This window comes from Odontesthes bonariensis, chromosome 14 (genome assembly GCF_027942865.1).
Source record: "Odontesthes bonariensis isolate fOdoBon6 chromosome 14, fOdoBon6.hap1, whole genome shotgun sequence".
Classification (NCBI taxonomy): Eukaryota; Metazoa; Chordata; class Actinopteri; order Atheriniformes; family Atherinopsidae; genus Odontesthes; species Odontesthes bonariensis.
In genome coordinates this window covers 21,312,954-21,333,832 of record NC_134519.1, presented here as the reverse complement: position 1 = coordinate 21,333,832, position 20,879 = coordinate 21,312,954, and the positions used below count along the sequence as shown (strand labels likewise).

General features: G+C 40.2%; 1 protein-coding gene across 2 annotated transcripts in view; it reads right to left on the bottom strand.

Annotated features, from left to right (window-relative positions):
• The window catches only part of ephb1 (EPH receptor B1), a 165,487-nt gene that overhangs the window by 60,983 nt on the left and 83,625 nt on the right, over positions 1-20,879 (bottom strand). The window lies entirely within an intron of this gene.

The window sequence follows — 20,879 nt, the reverse complement described above, 5'->3', positions numbered from 1 at the left end:
AGTACTTTTCCAGTTTTATCAACTTAACACTGAAAGGGCTTTACAGTACGAGCCATATTAATTCAAGATGGCATTTTGACTATATACATATTTCTCACATACATTCAGGACAGATGTTAGTGAAACATCAGGGACAGAGGATACTTAAACATGTGAACAAAATGAGCCAAGAATGGAACCACTGACCATCAGATTAACTGGTGACCTTCTCGACTTTTTGGGCCACAGCCACTCCAACCACTCATTCTGCAACATTCATTCATGACCACAACTCTGAACATAAAGCCACTGTAATGGTACACATTTTAACAACAAGACAAGGACTGCAACAGTCCTGCTGACACTAGTTTGTGGAGGTTGTTGTGACGTGTCACAGTCCTAAATTTTAAAGACTATGGTGGAGGACAAAGATTATTGTCCCTCTTATATCCCTGCCCCTTACTGAAGGCAATAACCTTATCCAGTTACCCTCAAGGAATACAAATCTGAAAAGATTCTAGATAGCGTTGAAGGATTTGATGACTGTAATAACTATGACAGATTTCTGGAGAGTGAGCTTACAGATGAGGGAGGAAGTTGTGGTTTTTGCTGGACACTTAGGGATGGGAGGTTATAAATTAAATGGGACACGGCTGATTGATTGCAATGACTTGACTGCAGATGTAGGGTATTTTCACACTTGCGTAAAAAACAAGTTGTATTCCTTTTATAGCACTAGGGCAGTGCGTAAAAGAGAAAATTGCTCTCGGAAATTATGCAGCCAAGATAAGAAAACGGGTTTCACAGAAGGTCAACAGGCAAGGACAGAGTTTCTGAAAATAATGAGCCTTTTGTCGATTGATTAAATCAATACTGAATTTTCTCAAAAATCGGTTCTATTGCATCTGTTTAAGGTTCTATCAGTTCGATATGACAACGTCAGTAGAGGAGAGTTTATTTTTTTCTCTTGTTTAAATTGTTTAAATAGTAATAACGACAAGGAGTTGGTAACATCCCCCTCTTTGCTGGATAAAAGTGTGGACAATGTAGCATTCTGTGTATGAGGAACCTTATACCCTGAAGTCTACAGGTTTTTAAGGTTTAATTAAAAACTTTTATGCTTCGTTTAAATTACTAAGTGCTTAGGCTTGGAAGCTAAAGTATATTTTACAACACTTTTATGAGAGCCGGTATCTGTTTTTATGACTCCTGTATCCATACCGTTCAGCCAACCTCTCTGATGGGCCGTTAGTGACTGATAGATACAGAAAGACACGCACACACATACACCCACAACTCAAATAGCTGCCAAGGCAGTGGCTCTTCTCCCATCTTCATAGCTGTGGTTGCTACAAACACCAGAGATGAACTGACTGACCTGATGTCTAGTCTCACAATGTTTTCTACACACAGCCATACCACCACATACCAATACAAATACATATACCAGACCACAGCGGCCTCTAAGCGCTTAAAAAAAGAATACAAAAATATGCTATGGATGCTCCAGACGCATGAGTCAATGAGTATATAATGGTTCTCCAGAGTTTGGAAGAGTACTATTAAGGCAGTTATGTTTCTACAAGAGGGAGGCTCTATTTTTTTGCCTGAGAATAGAAGTTTGAGACCTCATTTGACTTGTAACACACAATTTTAATGCGTGATGAGATCAAGCTTGTCCTAATACAAGAACACTGTGTCTTAAAAAGTGATCCCCAGCCATACGCGGAAGCTCAAACCGGCTGCTGGGCCATTTTATAAAGCAAGAACTTCAAACGCCATTTCAAGATGATGAAACACGGATAAAAAAAAAAAAAATGCATTTCAAGCAGAATCAGAGGTGAGAACTAATATATCCTCATTTTTGCCGTATAAGAAGAGAACCACGTGCAAGCAGATGTCCATCTTACACAAGCAAGCAAGGAAGCTTAAAAAGTATCGAACTGGTTCTTCTGAAAACAGATTGCTGCAGGTTGTTCACTGTGAGTTTAATGGGGCGTGAGCAGAATATGTGCATTAGGTTCTGCCCTGGGGTTGTGTGTTTACAGAAAAGACTGCAGCTTCCCTGGACACTCATAAATGGGCAAAACTGAAGAGAAAAAGCGGAGGAGGCTGTGCTGATTCAGCTGTCCGAGATAACAGTGCGGCAAATTTTTTTCAAAGCAAACTATGTGTGAGCAAAAGAATGCACATGCTCATATTCAAATAAACATACACATTCCATAACCCACTTCAAAGAATGCATGTAGAGGCAACACAGCAACACATGTTGTAGCCACTGTTGACCCCATTAAACAAGACAGTGAACCCTTATTTTACGCCACTTGACTAGAACGTGTTCTGCAGAACCTGAGATAATTTAATGCCTTTCCTTGGAAAAGTGAGGATGCTGCCATCAGCATCCTCAGGAGGGAAGATAAGTGACAGTCAGGCAAAAGCAAACAGGCAGCCACACATACGCATGCATGTGCAAACACTTTAGACACAGCAGAAGATTAATGTCTGTCTAGATTATAACTCCTACCTTGGAGCTGAGGCTCTTTGTCTAATTGAAACATAATATGTTCATGAATCCAAACATTAAACTCATTAATTAACTGCCTTGTGATTTACCACAGAATGAGAGGAAGGGGGAAAACAAAGCGTAATGATATGCGCAAGGAGAGAATGACATTGAGGAAGTCTACATCATGTTACCAAACCCTAAAAGGGCAGGCAGCACGCATGCTTCACTGAAGATGGAACTGAGCCCAAAGTCTTCTCTACTGATTTGAGGATATTTAGATTGGAGGAGGCCAGAAGTTCCTGTGTTGTATTAAAGAGAAAACAAAAAAATCATTAAGAGACCCCTCACTCATCAAATGTGTTGGTTTTCAGGGACAAGAGGGGATTGAACATTAGATCAACATGCAATTAGTGTCCCTTGTGGGAGAATAACCCACAACTGAACCAGCTGTATGCAGAAACAAAACATCCATTCCTTTTGAGTGTATCTTTTCTGCCCTCTAATCTTTTTGTCTGTCCAACTGGTAATAAACTTGTTTCTCTCTTTTACTTTTCCAACCTGTCCTTTCCTTGTTTATTCTTTTTGACTGATGGATTTTAATCTATAAAGTTGGTTGCCTTTCTGTCTCCCTCTGATTCTTCTGTTTCTATCCCACTCTGTAGTTGCCAGAGATGTAACAGCAGTAGATCTTTATGCTCACCACATATTGCTGTCTAACTGTGCTGACTTCATGTCAAATAGACGTAACATTAAATTTTTCTTCATTGCAATTTTCCCAGCTTGTGCTGATAAACAACTGATAAACACAATCTAAATCTTAATTTCAGGAATAAACTAACATTTACAGACTCAGAAACACTGCTTTTATATAGGAGTGTATCAATTTGCCAGGACAATAACTACATGAAAAGCTTAGCAGTATGAAACAATGCTTGTGTGTCTTGAAAAATGGCTGATGCGCACTTACCAACCGCACTTTGCGGTTAGACCAAGCAAAATGCTTGCCGAGCAATAGTGCGCACTGCAGGTAATACATCACATATAGAAGGACCCTGGCACTGTCACACATAATGTGCATGTGTTTTGAACGTGCAGTCTGAGATGCATGATCGTGTATGTTCTTATCACTCTGTCGGAATACAGAGAGATAAGAATCAAATTAGCTTGTCATGCTGGCATTACCGGAAGTTTGGCTGATAAAATTCAAATGTAGGAGTTAGGAGTTAGGAATTGCAGAAAGCCAATGCAAAGGGTCTTAACAGATAAGTAAGTTAGAGCACACCGATTTCTCACCTGATTTTGCATTGGCTAAATACAATTAAGTATGCATAAGATGTTAAACCGACAAAAATGGCTCGACAGTAAAATTGTGGGAAATGCAATCAAAGATATGCAGTAACTGATATGGAAAGATCGTTATTAGCAGATGGTTATGTGAGATTAAGTGTGTTTTACAAGGAACAAGTTGGGGTTATATCGGCTTTGATACCTTGCCCAAGGACACTTTAACATGTAGGAAGCCAGATAATCTGCAACCAGATGATAGAAGGACAGCAACTCTATCTCCTGAGTAACAGCCAGCTGAACTATGCAAGTAAGCCCCTGTGCACACAAACATGGGTATTTTGATAACAGCTGGCGTCTATATGCTTTCGTGCCTACTCCAAATTTAGTTTTGGGCACTGAAACCAAGTTAATTAGAAAACATCTATCTAAGGTGAAGAATTTCACTGTCTCCAACCGGGAAACTGTTGATGTTGATGGACTAGAAAATGTGGGCACTTTGGCATGCAATGTCGGATTATGCATCATTACTCCTTGGTTTGACATCAGAATATACACTGAAATCCTCTTTGTTGACACGGCTATGGAAGACACCAGAGATGTGATGACGCCAATCTTGTTTACAGCACTTTTTACATGTTTGCACATCAAAGTACAAAAGTTTCTTCCCAACTATCTTGAACTGACTTATTGCAACATAATTCAACACAGAACCAACATCTCCTTGATTTGACCGATAGTTGTCGGAAAAACTTTTAAAATAAAGTGCTTGTACTTAGCAAGTATTGTTCAGTAGAATGGGTCCACTGGATACTTATTAAGATGAGTACATCAAAGTTGTGTTAAGACATTATCACCAGCAAAATCTACTCCAAGTCTTTCCATAAGACTGTATAATTCAATTTGGCTATTTTCAGCTTTGAAATACCGACTCTGTCTGTCTAAGGTTTTAAGCATGGTGTGTGACCCAAAGAGGAGCTCAAGTAGTGAGTTACCATCAGTGACCCTTAAATACAACTCTTGTCCCCCCAAGTACACCCTTAACCCCAACCCTCATCCATCACATGGACCGGATCACAGTCTTTAGAGGCTTTAGAGCCATGCATACACCCACTCACTCACAAACACTCATGCAGACAGGCTTATGATCAGGTCAAGACCCCAGTTTCACTATTTTGTTGCTCAGTCACTCACTAAGACAGCACTCTCCCACTGCAACCATAGGGGGCCATGTACATGCAAAGACAAAAGTCTGCATAGGTTTGTTATGTGATGAATATGAGAATATAAATTGAGGGGAGAAGTGAACATGCTTGTTTGACTGAGGGAACAGCCACCATCTTAAAACAAAAGGCAATAAGAGCGACAGCCCATTGGTATTCCGCCTCGCTCTTCTGTCATTGTTCATTTTCCTTGCACTATCCACATAATGAGCTGTTTTTCCAACTCAGGTATTCCATTTCTCCACAAGGTCATTGAAAAACACAATACAATTATTTGAGACTGAGGCATGGGCTTACGCAGGGCCTTGTCAGAATAATCAGAAAATGCCTGCGGGATAATAAAGGTCAGGATAAAGTGCCTTTAAGGGTTATGATTTATTCATTTTAAGAAACTGTTTTTTTTTTTTCTTTAACACTTTCACATTTTTTTTCCCATAAACAACCATCTCCAGTAAACAAGGAAATAATTACTCAATGAAAGACTTAGGACTCCAACATATAACTTCTCACAAGAGAGGCCGTTTCTTTTTTACTTGGAGGGTTCATGGTGACATCATTTGGCAAGTCTGGTCAGTATGTGTTGCCACTATGTCCAGTCATCACCTTCTAATCTCAAAAGACAGAATGCAAGAGGGCATAAGAGGGCCAGAGTAGTTCTCTCAGGAATAAAGGGATGGTTAAAAGAAAGCAGTGCCTCATATCCTTTTGTCAAAAGCAGCGGTGCCGAGGAGTCCCGCCTACATAACACTCCCCAAGATCATTAATCATCTGCCCATTCTGACCCTGTCAGAGCCTCTCTTCCAAGTTAAAACACAAACCTACACCACCTATGTACACATAAACCCTGCTCCCACACGCATATATCTTATACACTTAAAGCTTTCTGCTGCTTTTGTCATTATCACCAAACATCTAGAGGTGCCTGTTCTCCCAATTACCTGATACAGCAATAGATGATGCTACAGAAACCTCAATGAACATGGATCTTCCCCCTTGAGAAAGCAAAGACATCCCCCAATTCAGGCTGGAACTAAACACATAGCTATCTTGCTACATAGCGTTGTATTAAAGAAGACAGGCGATATCTCTTAGATAGAAGAGAATATATGTGAAATCTGTACTACACTTGAGTTTTAGACACTGAGGCTATAATATTCAGGAAATGATTACAATTTAGGACTGTTCTGCTTTATGTATACATGTCTGGAAATATAAAAATATGTCTGATTGTTTTTAATTGAGGGAAATGCAGCAATAAATTGTTAAAAAACAAGTGGAAGAGTCTCCTAATTAGGGTCAATAAATAGGCGTTTCTCCAAAAAATTTTGTTGCTTCACATACAGGCATGACATCCCACAGTTTCACTGATAGCGTTAAAGAACAGAGCGTGCGTCTGTTCGTCGATCAATATAAGAGGGCCCATTCTCCTCAAATTAAAGTGCGCGTGTGCGTTGAGCATTTACAAACCAGCGAACAATTTAGCAGACAGCCCACGCCCCTGGGCAGGCTGTTACCATGGTAACCTCACAGCCAGAATTTTTTTGGCCCACACTTTCCCTTTGAACAGCCGGCCAATGACAGACCAGCCGACTGGGAAATCTGGCTTACGGAAAGCGCCTGCATAATTTGTGTGTCTGCATGTGTACATGTCCATGTGCATGCGTGTGCATAATATGAGCACGATACAGATCAAGACAGCTATGTGATATTTAAGTTTCATGCAGACCCTTCATTTCCAAGTGTTGCGCTGGCAGTTTGCTGCTCAGTACCGTGCCTGGCACATTCGCTCAGGTGTGTTTTATTTCCAGGAAGGTGAGATTATGTGCCAAACAAGGAGCAAATATTTCAGATAGAAGAGTGGTCAAAGACAACCACAGGGAAGAGACAGAGAAAATGAAGGGTACTGGTATTGTAGGAAACTCCACTGTGCCAATAATTTTCTCTACTGCCTGGCAAGGTAGTAGAGAAAACCTCCCTTCGAAACATATCGGCTCGCAGCAGGCAGTAACATGTGCTTGCACTACAATCTACACTGTAATCAGAGCTTAACAGGGGGCTAGCCAGGCGCATTGCCCAGTGCCAACTAACAGAGTAGAAAAGGAAGGACAAGAAAACTTAAAGTTACTTGACGAGGAGGGGGAATCAGTCAGGAGAGAAAGAGAGTTTACACTCAGTATTTGTTAACGCTGGGATTGGAGTATCGATTTAATCAATATAACCTCACTGTTAAAGTTAACTGAAGTTACAAAGGCAAGAATCTTGTCAAATAAAGTGGAACTCACTTATAGAAAATATTCAATGGGCAATCTAGATTTTATAGAAAGAGCTAAGTTTTTGTGTCATGTTTTGAATTGTCTTTGGATAATGACTTCACATCAGAATGATCATCAATAAGCAGTTGCAGACTCTGTTAACTACCCTGTGAATAAAGCATATGTAATGAGAACAATAGCTTTCTCTTCCTTATCACTCAAACTGTTAAGAGAGACCATTAGCTCCGTCTGTCTCAGCACTTGTCTCTTTTTAAATGGATCTAGCTCATTAACTTCAGAGCTAGATCAATTAATCTATAGCATTTAGCCAAACATGCCCACTCCTGCTCTTTTTTGCTTTTCAGTTTTTGCTTTGTTCAACACTGGTTATTAAATTTATGGTCTTCAAGCCATTGTTTTCACCACTGCTCATAGTTCTGACACAAGGAAGTCAAACTAATGAAACCAGAGAAATGAATAAGTGATGGTGAAACAACAAAGTGGGAAATAATTATGGACAGAAAACAACTTGCCCATTAAGCACTTCTGTTTTTCTTCTTTATACAATAGGAACCTTGTGGAGAAGGTAACCAAATCACTTCAGTAGCAAGACTGTTATTAATCAGTGGTTTGTGTGCACTCTGTCTGCGCAGCTTTTAGTAATACCTGAAAATCAACTTAGGTTTTTAAATCTTTCTACTTTGTGTAAATTTGGTATTTGGCTACAAGTTTACGATCGGGCCTCATACTAATGCAGCACAACAAAAATATATACAGCATGTGCCGTTTAGAAGTTCACCTTAGAATTTCTCACATAGACTGAGAAGATGAGATCAAGTCATCAGTCATCAGGGTTTGCTTTTACTTCAGATATTCTTTCTTGTCTTATTTGTCAAAAAAAAAAAAACATTCTTATAATGTAAAGTAACAGCTACAATATAATTTACTTATCTTGTCAATGAGTAGGGACAATTCTATTCAACCGTTTTTTTCTTTTTAGATTATTTTGAAGTGAAATGTTTATAGGTTTGTATAGCACATTCAATATAAAGTGTACTATTCATGAGAGTATGTAATAAGGTCTGTGCGATAAAGGCCGTGTGGTCATATGGAGTTCAAAGGTTCTTGATGGATCTGTTCTGAACCAAAGGGTTTGGCCCAGTGGGTTGATGCTTATGCATTTAAACTAATTAAGAAAAGAAGAAGAAATTAAAGAGAAGGCAAAGAATAAAAAAAACACTGATTGGTTATGCAGTTACTTGTCCAAAATGCTCTGAACTCTCACGTGAACGTTGCACAGCTGTTACCTGTTGCTGCTCTACCACGTACAAACTAAAATTAAGTTACAACTGTTTGATCCACTTCAAGATGCCACTGCACCATTCAACTGAAAGCTCTTTAGAAACTATACAAAGAGGTGGAATTAATGTAAAGGAAATTTGAAAAGCATTTTCTTTCTTCATATTAATTAGATTTGGTTCAAGAGAAAAAAAAGTGTTACTGCAATTTTGACCCAGTTGTAAGTACCATAACTCCACCCGAATGATCAAAAATCTCTGATTTAAAAAAAAAAAAAAAGGCACTAGCTCCTTACGGTGACATAACATAATAACTGTTGAATAACAAAATAATTTGAGAAGGACTCTAGCAAGATTCTAACAATGGCTTCAAACACCCATGTATCCTAAAACCCAGTCCATTAGCTCAGGGTTTAAAGCCCACTAATGAATGTCAAGGCGTGGGAAGTGGAATCAGTAATTATGTACGTAGCAGTGGGAATGAATGACAAAAAAGCTGAAACACAAAGGTCCCTTCAGTGTTTACCATTGCCTAATTTGATTCCTAATTGAGCGTACCGAAGAGTGTTCACACCAAAATTTTCTGGCAAAGCCAAGCACCCACAGCACAATCACCAAGCTGAACATCACCATCCATAATCTCAGAAAAAGTGCAAGAGGCCCCTCCGTCCCCAACACCATTACCGCAAAGAAGTCTGTTGACATGTGTCTGACCTAAAAAAAAACAGCCACCCATTCATGCCGATGCTGTCACTTTCACACATGGCAAACTGGCTGTAAGATTCAGTTGGAGGCCAGAGGTTAGCACTGTAACAGACTTGGATGTGGAAAGCAAAAAAGAAGAGAAGGCAAAACAGTCTGTTTCACAAAACAGTGAGATTAGAGACAATAAATTGAAGTTACATACTGCATCACTACTAACAGAAAAAGGGATGAGGTTGGAGTACATTAAGAGGAGGCTACACAGTGATGGTGAGGTCATCTAGAGCTGTGAGCCCTGGCATGCTGATGACATCAACTATTGCAAAAACAACTATCATTATGTTTCACAGGCAAGATATTCCACTCGCTGTACCGGCGTATCTGCTGTTCAGCGCCGCTGCTGCTTTTTATGCCTAATGGGAAGTAATGCTGAAATGTTCTGCATCAAAAGAAAAAAGCACAAATTACATGTGAAGCGTGGGGGAGTAAAAGTGACCGGAATGAGGGAAGTAGAGTGTGAGAAAGGGGTGAGAGAGAGCAAAACAAAGTGAGAAAGCACTCAGGACTACATCTCGTCACTCAAGTTGTTGGTGGCAGAGTCCAACAAAATGTATGCTGTCTGTGTGAAGCGGCAATTTCTCATTGCATACTAAGTGAAGGCTGCTATTTTTCTAACCTGACAAGAGGCAAGAGAGAATAAAAAAGGCTGGGAGATGAGCGTCGTTTAAAGCAACTTTGCTATTTGTATTGGAGGTCTGTAGGCAGATCCATTCATGATTCTGAGAGGGTGTACTTTCATACATACTAAAACAGCAATTCTGTTCATAACAAGTCTAGGCATGACCAGTAAATATCAACGGATGAATGACATACATGGACACGTGGGATTTTTCAACAGTACAATTACAAAATGAACGTATTCAACACATATTGTGTGGCACAGTGTGAATGAGCGGAGGTTAACCCCATTTTGTGACATGCAGTGCCTCCTCAGCTGTGAGATGCTCCAAAGGTGACCACATCCACAGCGCATCTATATTCATGTCATATCTACAGCTGCTGCACCTCTTCGAAACCTTATCAGTAAGCTGTATTTCCTCCCTGACAAACACACACCAACACACAGAAATGCTGTGTGTGACAGTGAACTGCAGCCCCCGTCCCACCTGTCCAAATCTGGACAGCGCCGACCTTTAACACTCAATCAATATGCCCAAAGGTATGAAACAGGCGCACACATGTGTTGTGTGTAGAATGTGTGTTTTGTGTGTGCCTCTGGGACCTCTTTACGCCCTCATGCATTTCTGGATTGATGGAGACGGAAAGCCATCGATAGGATGAAGAGTGGATGACAAACAGCCACAAATTGTTGCTGGTGGATAGCCAACATATTGGACATTAAGAGTGTGGCTCTCAGAGCAGCAGGCCAATGCATTTTATAAATGCGAGATCATATAAACATCAATAACATTCTGACAAGCCAATTCTAAATTTTGATGATGCGTTTTTTTTTTTCAACCTTAACCCTTTCTATATTTCTGTGCCTACATTTTTGTCTTACTACTAAGCAGGGGAGACTTGTAGGGTTGAATAAATAAATGCATGTTACATGCTACTGGACCAAGCTTTCTTGTACAAATAAAATACAACTGAACACGAGCAATGTATCCAATTTCATCTAAGAGGAGATATAGTGAAGGCTCTCTTCAGTGTTGCGCTTAGTAGAAGGCCCACGCTCACTTGTCTCACAACCGTTGACACCAAAGTTGTTTGTGAAGTTCAGACAGGTCCTTTTTGATGAAAATTAGGTTGCAGCTTTTTGTCTTCACCATCCATCCATTCTTATCCAGAAGAATGCAATTTTGGTGTTTTAACGCTATTACTGCTATGCTGCTAAGTTATTGATTTGAAAAGTTCTACTCAATGAATGTTGGAGATCTACGTCCATACACTCACTTAGAGCACAAAAAAATGTAATAAAACATTTGAACTGTCTTTCTGATGGTAAAGTGTCAGTAGACAGGCACTGCTTTCATGAAAGAAAAAGAAACAACCTTGTAGCTCAATTTTAGATGAATTATTGTAACATATAACTAAGATAAGTCATCCAAGTTTTTTTTATCATATAAAGAAACAAAATGCAAACTTTGAAAACACAGCGGCCATTATCTTTTAAAAAATATTTTACATCTTGAAAAGTTGCATTTGCATGAACAAACGAGGTTTCCGCCTGACTGTGACATTGAACGGAATACAACAGCATTGATATACTATCAATAATATATTTTGCTTTATATCTGGATGACAGATCGGTTTGTTATCTAAACTGTTATTGAGGGGCTAATTTTATCGAGACATAAGCTAATTTAAATTTCACGAAAGTTGGAAACTTTCTGCCTGAATGGTCTGCGCGGGGATCTTGTAAGGTAATGGGCTATGTAGAAAAAAGGAAAAAAAAACTAAAGGAAAAATAACCCAGTAAATATAAACACTTTGTAAGGGTTGCACAAACTGGTGTGTGACAAATTCTCCCTTGGCCTGGTGACATTGTAGGCTCAGAGAAAGACATCAATACATTGTCCAGCAGAGAATTAAGGTGAAAACAACATGACCAACTGGGAAAGTGGATTAGCTGTATAAATGGCAGAAAGCCATTAATGGAATAAAAAAGGGATAACAAGGCACTTTCGCAAAAGGGTGTGTTAGTCTGTGATTAAAGTAGAGAGTGTGAATCTGTAATACTTGTTTGGGTTAGATTATGCAGAATAATAACAGTCATAACATTACTGACAATTCTAGTGGGAATTCCACAGCTACCTGGTAGTAAAATGGTTACATGCAACAGCTCGACTTGGTCATTGGTCTTAGACCACCGTCCTTGTCCTAGTATGGGAATTAAATAAAGTTATTAACCCAGACGTGTTAAACCTGTTAGAGCTGTATTCACCACACAGACGTCGTCATTAAAGCTGCAGTCTGCAACTCTTTTTCAAGCATAATGCCTGGAACTGTCCGGGGATTCTGAAAGTAGTACATTAAATACCCCAATACAAAAAAAATGAGTTCTCTAGGTCCCCTATATGTCCCGCTAGGTCCCTCCAAAGCCAGCAGGTTTGTTTACAAAATTGCAGACCGGACCGGTAAAAGGTAACCAATCAGGTTACAAGCTGGGCTCTGCTGCCTGTCAATCACCGATTGTGCACGCGCAATACAAGGTAGGCTCGTGCCCACGCTTATTTATCTAGACTATTGAACTTCATTACGGGCCAGTCTACTTACTGTGTCTTCCATGATCGCAAATGACAGGTGAGTTGACGAATGAGGAGTCGTGTACGCGCATCTGGCGTGCACGTAGACGTGCACGAGTTCTCCTGTGTTTTGATGGGGCGGGACAGGAAGTTGAATAACTTTTTATTTTTCGGTTAAAAAATAAGCATTTCTTGCATTTTGCGACTACGGAGGTCACCGTTTTCAACTTCAAGCATTCTGATAGATCATGTAAACTCTTAAAATGCCAAAAATTAGGACTTTACGTATGACAACAACAAATCCTGCAGACTGCAGCTTTAAGATACTTTGAATGATGATTTTGTCCATTAGCATTAGTAAAAAAAAAAAATATCTGGATTTTATTAGAGCAGAACAACAATACTGACACGTTTTGAGCAATGGCGAGATGACACACAGTATCAATAAGCTGATCTTCAGTCACAAATGTTGATGTCTCTAGCTGTCTGACAAAAGAAAGAAAAGCATGTTGGGATGTTAGGCAGACACAATCATAGTCAGCTACTCCAGAATATTACGCTAAAAAAATTAATTAGATTCAATACATTTCGGATCACTGACACGCCTTTTTAACACAAAGACTCAACGAATGAATTTACTGAATAATCAACCTGTTAAACAATGTTTACTCTGCTTCCTTCTAATCACTTAACGGTGTGAATTACTATTGTTTAATATTGTTTACTATCGCTGACTCATTGCTTATTAAATAATGCAACCTTACCAGGCATGTGTTTACTTTTAAAACTGCATTACGGCTCCTTAAAAAAAGTGAAGCTACATATTGTTGATATTACTAAACGTACACGAGTTTCAAGACGGATGTTGAATATGAAATTTCTTGATAGTGTGTTACTGTAGCTAATGACTTGTGATAAATTGGAGTGGAATCATCAAGAGTATTCGTGTTTATCACAAATGGAGCACAGATCAAACTTAAATAAACACTTAGTGACATACAGTATGCACAGCAACACTGTTGTACTAATGAACACACTTAATGATGTAAGTCAAACAAATACACACCGACATCACATATGCATGAAAACACACATGGCAAAAATATCTAAAGATCTCATACGTTGAAAGAAATTTTTGAAAGACTTAAAGACTGATCTAAACTCTGCATGTATTTGAGCTTTCAATATGCATTGTACTATTTCACTGCATGCACAACGAAGGGGGAAACCCCGGGGCACAAACGAATGCACAGGCCCTCACACACACACACACACAGACACACAGACACACACACCTTTAAAACACAGCTTCCCTGGGCAGGACATATTGGATTAGGAGTGATTTTTTTTTTCTAGGCGTCGTCTCAGAGGTGCTAGATTAAATGCCATTTCCACTTTACTACAGATGGCTCGAAAATAAATCATACTGTCCATACACACCCAAAAGAAATCCACACAAACATGCACATTCACTCAAACGCATAATGTGCAAACACGCACATACACACACACACACACACACGCGCGTGCACGCTCAACGACTCACAAGCAAACACACATAAATACAGAGAAATGCTCATAAGGGGGGATATATAACATGCTGGCACACCCAAAGACTAAAGCATCTGTACGGTCCAGTGCGCCTGCTCTTTGTATTTCAATCACTGAATCGATGGATCTAAATTGATTGTAGCTGAGCAGGGGCCAGAGATGTTCCCCCTGGCTCGGTGCCCTAGCCCTCTATTGATTAGATCTGAGAGAGCCAATTGCTTTCACACTGGATTAAGGTGTTCTGGGGCAGCAAGCACGGAGAGGAAAAAAAAAAAAAAAAAAAACAGAGGGAGAGGGAGAGAAACAGGGAACGAGAAAAATAGTCTTGAGAGATACACCAATGAAGCACTGAAACCAGACCAACAACGCAATTAATTATTTAATGGAACATTTCAAAGCAGAGGCCTGAAATGGGATTATCGGACCAACCCTATTCTTTTCAGACCAGTTCAATAAATATGTAAATTTATGTATGTATGTGTAAGACCTCTAAAACAAACATACCCAGATATAGCAGGCACATATGCCTGCAAACACACACAGGCTCACCTTTATTTTACAATCCCTCAGATCAGGGGCCACTAATACTGATCAAAGGTATAAATTAATTAGACTCTGGAGCTCAGAAGCCCAGAACAACAGCATTACACTTCAAAGCTTCGTTCTGAGTTTCTTACGCATTCTAGTTCCAAAGTCTTACCCGGTGTCACCTTGAGGAATCACACCAAATTTTATTGTTAGCCAGCATTGCAGGATCCCTTCTGACCTGGATTCAATGATGAATAAAGTGACAAGTAGATAAAAATTGGTCTCTCAAGTTTGCATTCATCTTCCTCTTAGGGACATTTGTATTCCACTGGGGGCAATGTTAAGCAGGACATCCTCTCAACGTCCCATCACTCTTCCTCTCCATCCAACAATTAGCTGCTTCTGTCAGAGATTCTATGTGGAAGAATGAGAGGGGAGGGACACTGCTAAGAAGTGCTTCCACCCTCAGCCAAAGAAGAGGTCTTTTGTCTGATCGAGGTCCCCCTTCTCAAATCATTTCCACAATGGAAGGGCTTCCAATCCAGATTAAGCGCTTATGATAATAAAGAACCATGTGTTCTGAGATGGGGGCCAGCACAGGCGATGTGGATCCAGGTCACAAGAGTCAAAAAAAAAAGGCCCCTTGGTTCGAATGCTCATGAAGGCGTTTCTTGAGGAGCAGCAGCCCTATTCATAGGGCATTAGGGGTGTAAAAGCCTCACACTGACTGTGCAAGTCAGGCAAACTCAGTATGCATTTGGTTAATACCTCTATTGTCACACTCTTTTCTTGGCTGCTCTCTGCACAATATGAGAATGGACAGTGCAAGATAGGGAATTAAAGAGTCACAAAAGATGAGATAGAGAGTGAAAACAAGGTTGGAAGGGAATAGGATTTACTTGCTTATTCAGTGCTAGAATGGAAGCACACACATACACAGACAAATGTGCATGTTTCTGCATACATATACACACACACAAGTAATGATTTACTGTGTGTGGGAGCCTGAAATGTGACTTAGTAAACACAATAAACTTGGTGAGAGTGAAACTCAACAGACCTACAAAGCCAAGACACATAATGATAGGTCAACCATGACAGGCAGTAATGTAAAGGTCAGTTTGTAAGAAAATGAGAGAGAAAGATAGATGTGGTGAAAAAGACAGAGATTGTGAAACTGATCTAGCGTACAAGCATGTGTGCTTTTGTGTCCCTATCACTCTGTTTGGTTCATTCCCCAAAGGGTCTTATTATGCTTCATACAGGCTCCAACACAAAAGCAGTGTCTTTCCATCTCAGCCCGTCCAGCTCCCCATGAGAACATTCCAGACACAGCAAATCCATTTGTTTGTCAGCTACAGAAGGGCTAATCAGATATCATTCTCTGAGCAGCATACCACTGTTCGGATTGGACTAGCACTTTAGTCATGCTGGTCCAGCCCTAAGATAACAATTTCTGATCTCCTGAGGCTCTTCATATATGCTGGAACTGTGCACAGACATCAAAAAAGTGTCATAGGTATGAAGGGAACTCTACACAAATTAGCCACCACATATAAAAAGCTTGTTTGTGTCTAATATTGTGCTGGTTCCCCTTTTCCTAATGAAAAAAACAGCTTTAACCTGTGAGGCCATGTACACTGGACTTTTAGGTTTCCCTGTTGCCTGATTCTGGGATGTTGGGAGCAGATCCCTTTTGTTGTGTGGATTGCAGGGTGAGGCCTCTGTGGATTGTGTTTATTCTGGAGCACACAGCAGATGCTTGATTGGATTGGGGATCTGGCATGTTTGGAGACCAGGTCAATAACTTGAGCTATTTGTTGTGTTGTTCCAGGGGCCACTGTTACGTTTAGATATATCTGTCAAGCAAATACGAAGCAAATCTTTTAAACGCTGCTGCAAATTAAACTAAAACACTTTATTACTATCATACAGTTTGAAGTAAATCTGGCTGTGTACTGTTGACAGAGGGAGGCCGCGCTGACTAAATTTAAAAAAGATTGCATTCTGTCCATGTTAGTATTGATCGTATTTCTTCTCTGGAAGCAAAAGTAGCTAGTTGTTTATGTGAAATCATGTGATGCGTAATTTTGCAAAATTGGTTGTAAAAGTGTTTCATTAATAGTTCTCTGGTGGGAGCAGATGCATAAATGACTGAAATGTTATCCTTTCAATAAGACTCCTACTTCTCCAACACACATGTAACTCAAGCTTTGCAGGACAACAGAGACGGAAACCAAGGTTGGATTGCATGTCTTGGCCTTGCACAGATCAATTGGTTTTAAAGGATGACTGCCACACTAGCAAAATTTAGAAGACATCACAGCAATAAACAAGCTCCATGATGGTAGAATAATCAATATCCATTAATCGACTATTTCCATTTGCGAGTGTCATAAAGCAGCCCAATTTACATTATCTATAATACTTATCCGTATCTTTAAAGATATGTCTCTTCAGTCCTTTTTAAATGAGAACATGATGAAATCAACAAAGAATTAAGGGCTATCAACTCTAAAACTATGCATCAGCTTTCGTATGTTGTTTGAAATGAGTTTCACATAGTTCAAGGGACTGTACTAATGTGCAAAGGTTAGTGCTTTGAGGACCAAAACATGATTGAAATGAGTCCGTTTTATTCTGCTGATTTAATTAGTGAGGACTGAAGTGATGCTCAGAATACAGATTAGAACACACGCACACCCGCACACACATACGGAATTAACACAGGCATACACATGCATATGAAGTGCCACACAGATCTAACAAGTGTGGCTATGCTAATTCTAAGCTGCAGCCCCACAGCCAGCGTGGGAGTTCAGTAAACAAATAGGGACAAAGCAGAAGCACTCAAAAAGATTGCACACACCTGCACACACCTACACACACACACACACACACACACACACACACACACACACACACACACACACACACACAGAGACACCCAAACACAAGCAAACGAGATCTCACTTTCCCATTCTAGGTGGGATTACTACACCTTCGTTGCACTGTGGGATTTTTGTTTGTTTGGTACAAACAGACCTTGGGGGTCAAAAGTTGATATGCCTCTTAAGCCCTTTTCACAGATAGGCTATGGCTTATATCAAAAAAAAAAAAGAAAAAGAAAAAAGATATCCTTGTTAATCCGTCGCTCTTCCTCTCGGGGTAACTCGCACATGCCAAACAGAAGTGAATCAGCCCCACATAGGGGTATCCTTACACGCACGAAAAAAGGCATAATTGGAATCAGCTAAGTGACGGCAGCATCTCGGTTTGAGTGGCATGTCCCATGATTATGGCTTGCCCTTACACACATAGCCCCTTTCGCTGATGTTATTACCTCTCTTGCTGGCTCAGAAATGTATCGGTTGCAGATAAACTTCAAACCCCAATGCCACCTCTGTGCTTTCACACATGATACCGATGTGCAACAAAGGCACATCAGTCCCAGTTTAATAGTCATATGTGAAAAGGTCTTAAGCAGGCACTGGATGGCAGAAACATGGCTTAATTGATGTGTACGTGTAGGGTGGAAAATTTTGCTCAAGACACGGACGGTGTCAGCTATTCTCTGATCCCGCAACGCTGGCATGCTGTTTGAAAGCACACACTGATGTGGCACTATACAACCTCTACGTCTTTTTTGTGTCCCATTACGGCACAAGCTCTGTTGAAAATGGCTAAAGTAAGGGTTCTTTGTCATGAGGTGAGACAGTGAAGTGATTATCAACAATCTGTCACAGTGACTTCATGGGTTGAAAAGATTTCATTTCATTTGGTTTCTGCAGAGCCACACGCCTTGACCCTGAAAAGTACAGGCTGTGTTAACCCTCAATGAAAACATGTAATTACATGCACACAATGACACAGTACAATGTAGATTAAGGAAGGTGTCTAATTGCTGGATAATTGCATATTGGAAAGGTTTTAAGGCAGTGTATGATATGATCTTCCTAGTTACAGGGAGCTGAATTGGCTTAGGATAATGCATGGTGTCATAACATAAATTACACAGACTTAATTTTTCACGTATGTTCAATCAGGGACACTTAGGGAGCATTTACAGTGGAAATGTAATGCTGTTTGCTTCGAGTGCACAAGGATTATAGCAAACATGATTAGGTTATGAAATTGGACACGCAAAGTTCAGCCAGAGGGTGATGGAACTGTGTGTGCATGTACACGTGTACATGTTGCATGCTGGCTTCTCACAAAAGAGAGCTAGCAAAAGAGATCTTAAGCTTTGTATCGATTGCAAGTACCGATGCAGAGGGAAAAAAAAAAGGAAATAAATAATTTTGTGTGTTAAATGATTTAGTCATTTAACACAAAGTGAAATAAAGACTTGATAAAAACTGAGACAACAATTTCAGACTCCTTGTCAGTTGAGTTTGCGTGTGTTAACACCAAAAAAGGGTCAATTTACCCAAATTACCGGAAAAAATATGTTCCCCAAGAGACGGTTCAGATTTTCTGTAGACATGTTTTCAGTTATTGTTCAATTCCCGGTGCCATCCCAACCTAATGGAGACATAAAGTTTTGTCTGCAGTACAAGCACTTGTAAAGTAGCATTTAGAGAATTCAGCAGCAGCATCTATTATCCTAATTAGTGGCTCTTTTACATGACCGATTACAGAACCTCTTGTCAACTTTTTTCAGTTTAAATACTTTGTACTCAAAAAAATGGGGTCTGTAAGGGACAGAAGGAGGCACAATATCTAAAAAGTTAGTGATGCTTTCAATTAAAGGTAGAAAAGAAAAAAAAAAGTGCAGTGCAGTGTTTTTTTGCTTTTATAAATTGAGGGAACTGTCCCTTAAAAACACCTGAAAAATGGATCAAATTTCTGCATTTTACTGTGTAACTTCTGCCACATTCTTCTTGGTTGCTTTGCTGTCTAGTTTTCACTGCAGGTAGACTGAGCAGACATATATTGGGCCCTTTCATAATTGCAATTCAATTCTAATCAGATTGTCAGTACACAAGTTCAACAGCATGACCTTGACTAATCCACACGTATCATTGTACAGCTGGAACTCCTACAACTGAAATGTGTCCCTCCGCTGTCAAACCAAACAGATCTGGCTGTTTTATTAGCAGGACAGCACATATTGATGGACTCTGATGAGAGAAGGAGAAGCGACAAATGATGAGCAATAGAGAGGTTTGCACTTTCCAAACCAAGGGCACTCTGTGGAGGCGCTCACCTCATAACCACCTGCTGGAGCGAATTCCAGAGAGAGGTTTAAAGGAGAAGAAAGAAAGGGTGAGGTGCAGAGAAAGAAGAAAGGGTAAAGATAATTTTGTACATAAATTTCTCTTGACATGGAACTTTGGTACTCCAGCTTCCTCCCACCATCCAAAAACATGCATGTTAGATTAATTAGTGACTCTAAATTGTCCTTAGGAGTGAGTGTGAGTGTGCATGGTTGTGTGTCTTGTTTGTCTCTATGTGGCCCTGTGATGGACTGGCGGCCTGTCCAGGGATTACCCCGCCTCTCGCCCATTGACAGCTGGGATAGGCTCCAGCCCCCCCGCGCCCCTAATTTGGAATAAGCGGGTATAGAAAACGGATGGATGGATGGATACGTGAACATAACACAGAGAAATAAACTTTTCCAAAGCCTTAATAAATGTGCCTTCAAAGTGTTTTTTTTTTTTTAAAAAGTGCAGTCAAAATACAAAAGGCATCAAATGAGAGATTTGATAGATGGGGGTCAAGGCTGGTGTGAGCGGGTGAAGTGGAGCCCCTCGCAGTGACAAACGTTTGTGTTTGGCCAGCAAGAGTGACACAGGCAAATGAAGCGGAGCCCCAGCCATCTGGTGAATATCTGGGGTCCTTTGTCTCCCCGTGTCCTCGTGTCTCTGACTGGCCTCAAAACCCCAATGTCCATCAAAGAGTGAGAACGAGAGGAGAGGAGAGTGTGAGGAGTGAGACTCAAGCACAGAGGGAGAACTGAGCGGGGTTTGGCAAGACAGACTGGAGAAGATGTTGAGGTCAAAGTGTAGCATTCTGGAGGGAAACACGAAGTGAGATATCACAAGAAAATGCTCAGAAAAAAAGCCCAGTGACCATATACAGAGACTGAGAGGGACTGATGGTTAGAGAATTACATTAAAAAAAAAAGCTGAAAAGAAATACAGAGTGAAAATAATGGTAGTAAGGAATATGTGTCCTTCCGTGGGGGATAAGAACAGCTCTGTTTCTGGTAGGTATTTCCATTATGTGAACAAAATCTCCGGATTCCCCTCGCATCATTAGAGACTGACTGTAATTGCAGTGAGAGCAGTGCATCTGTGTTTGGG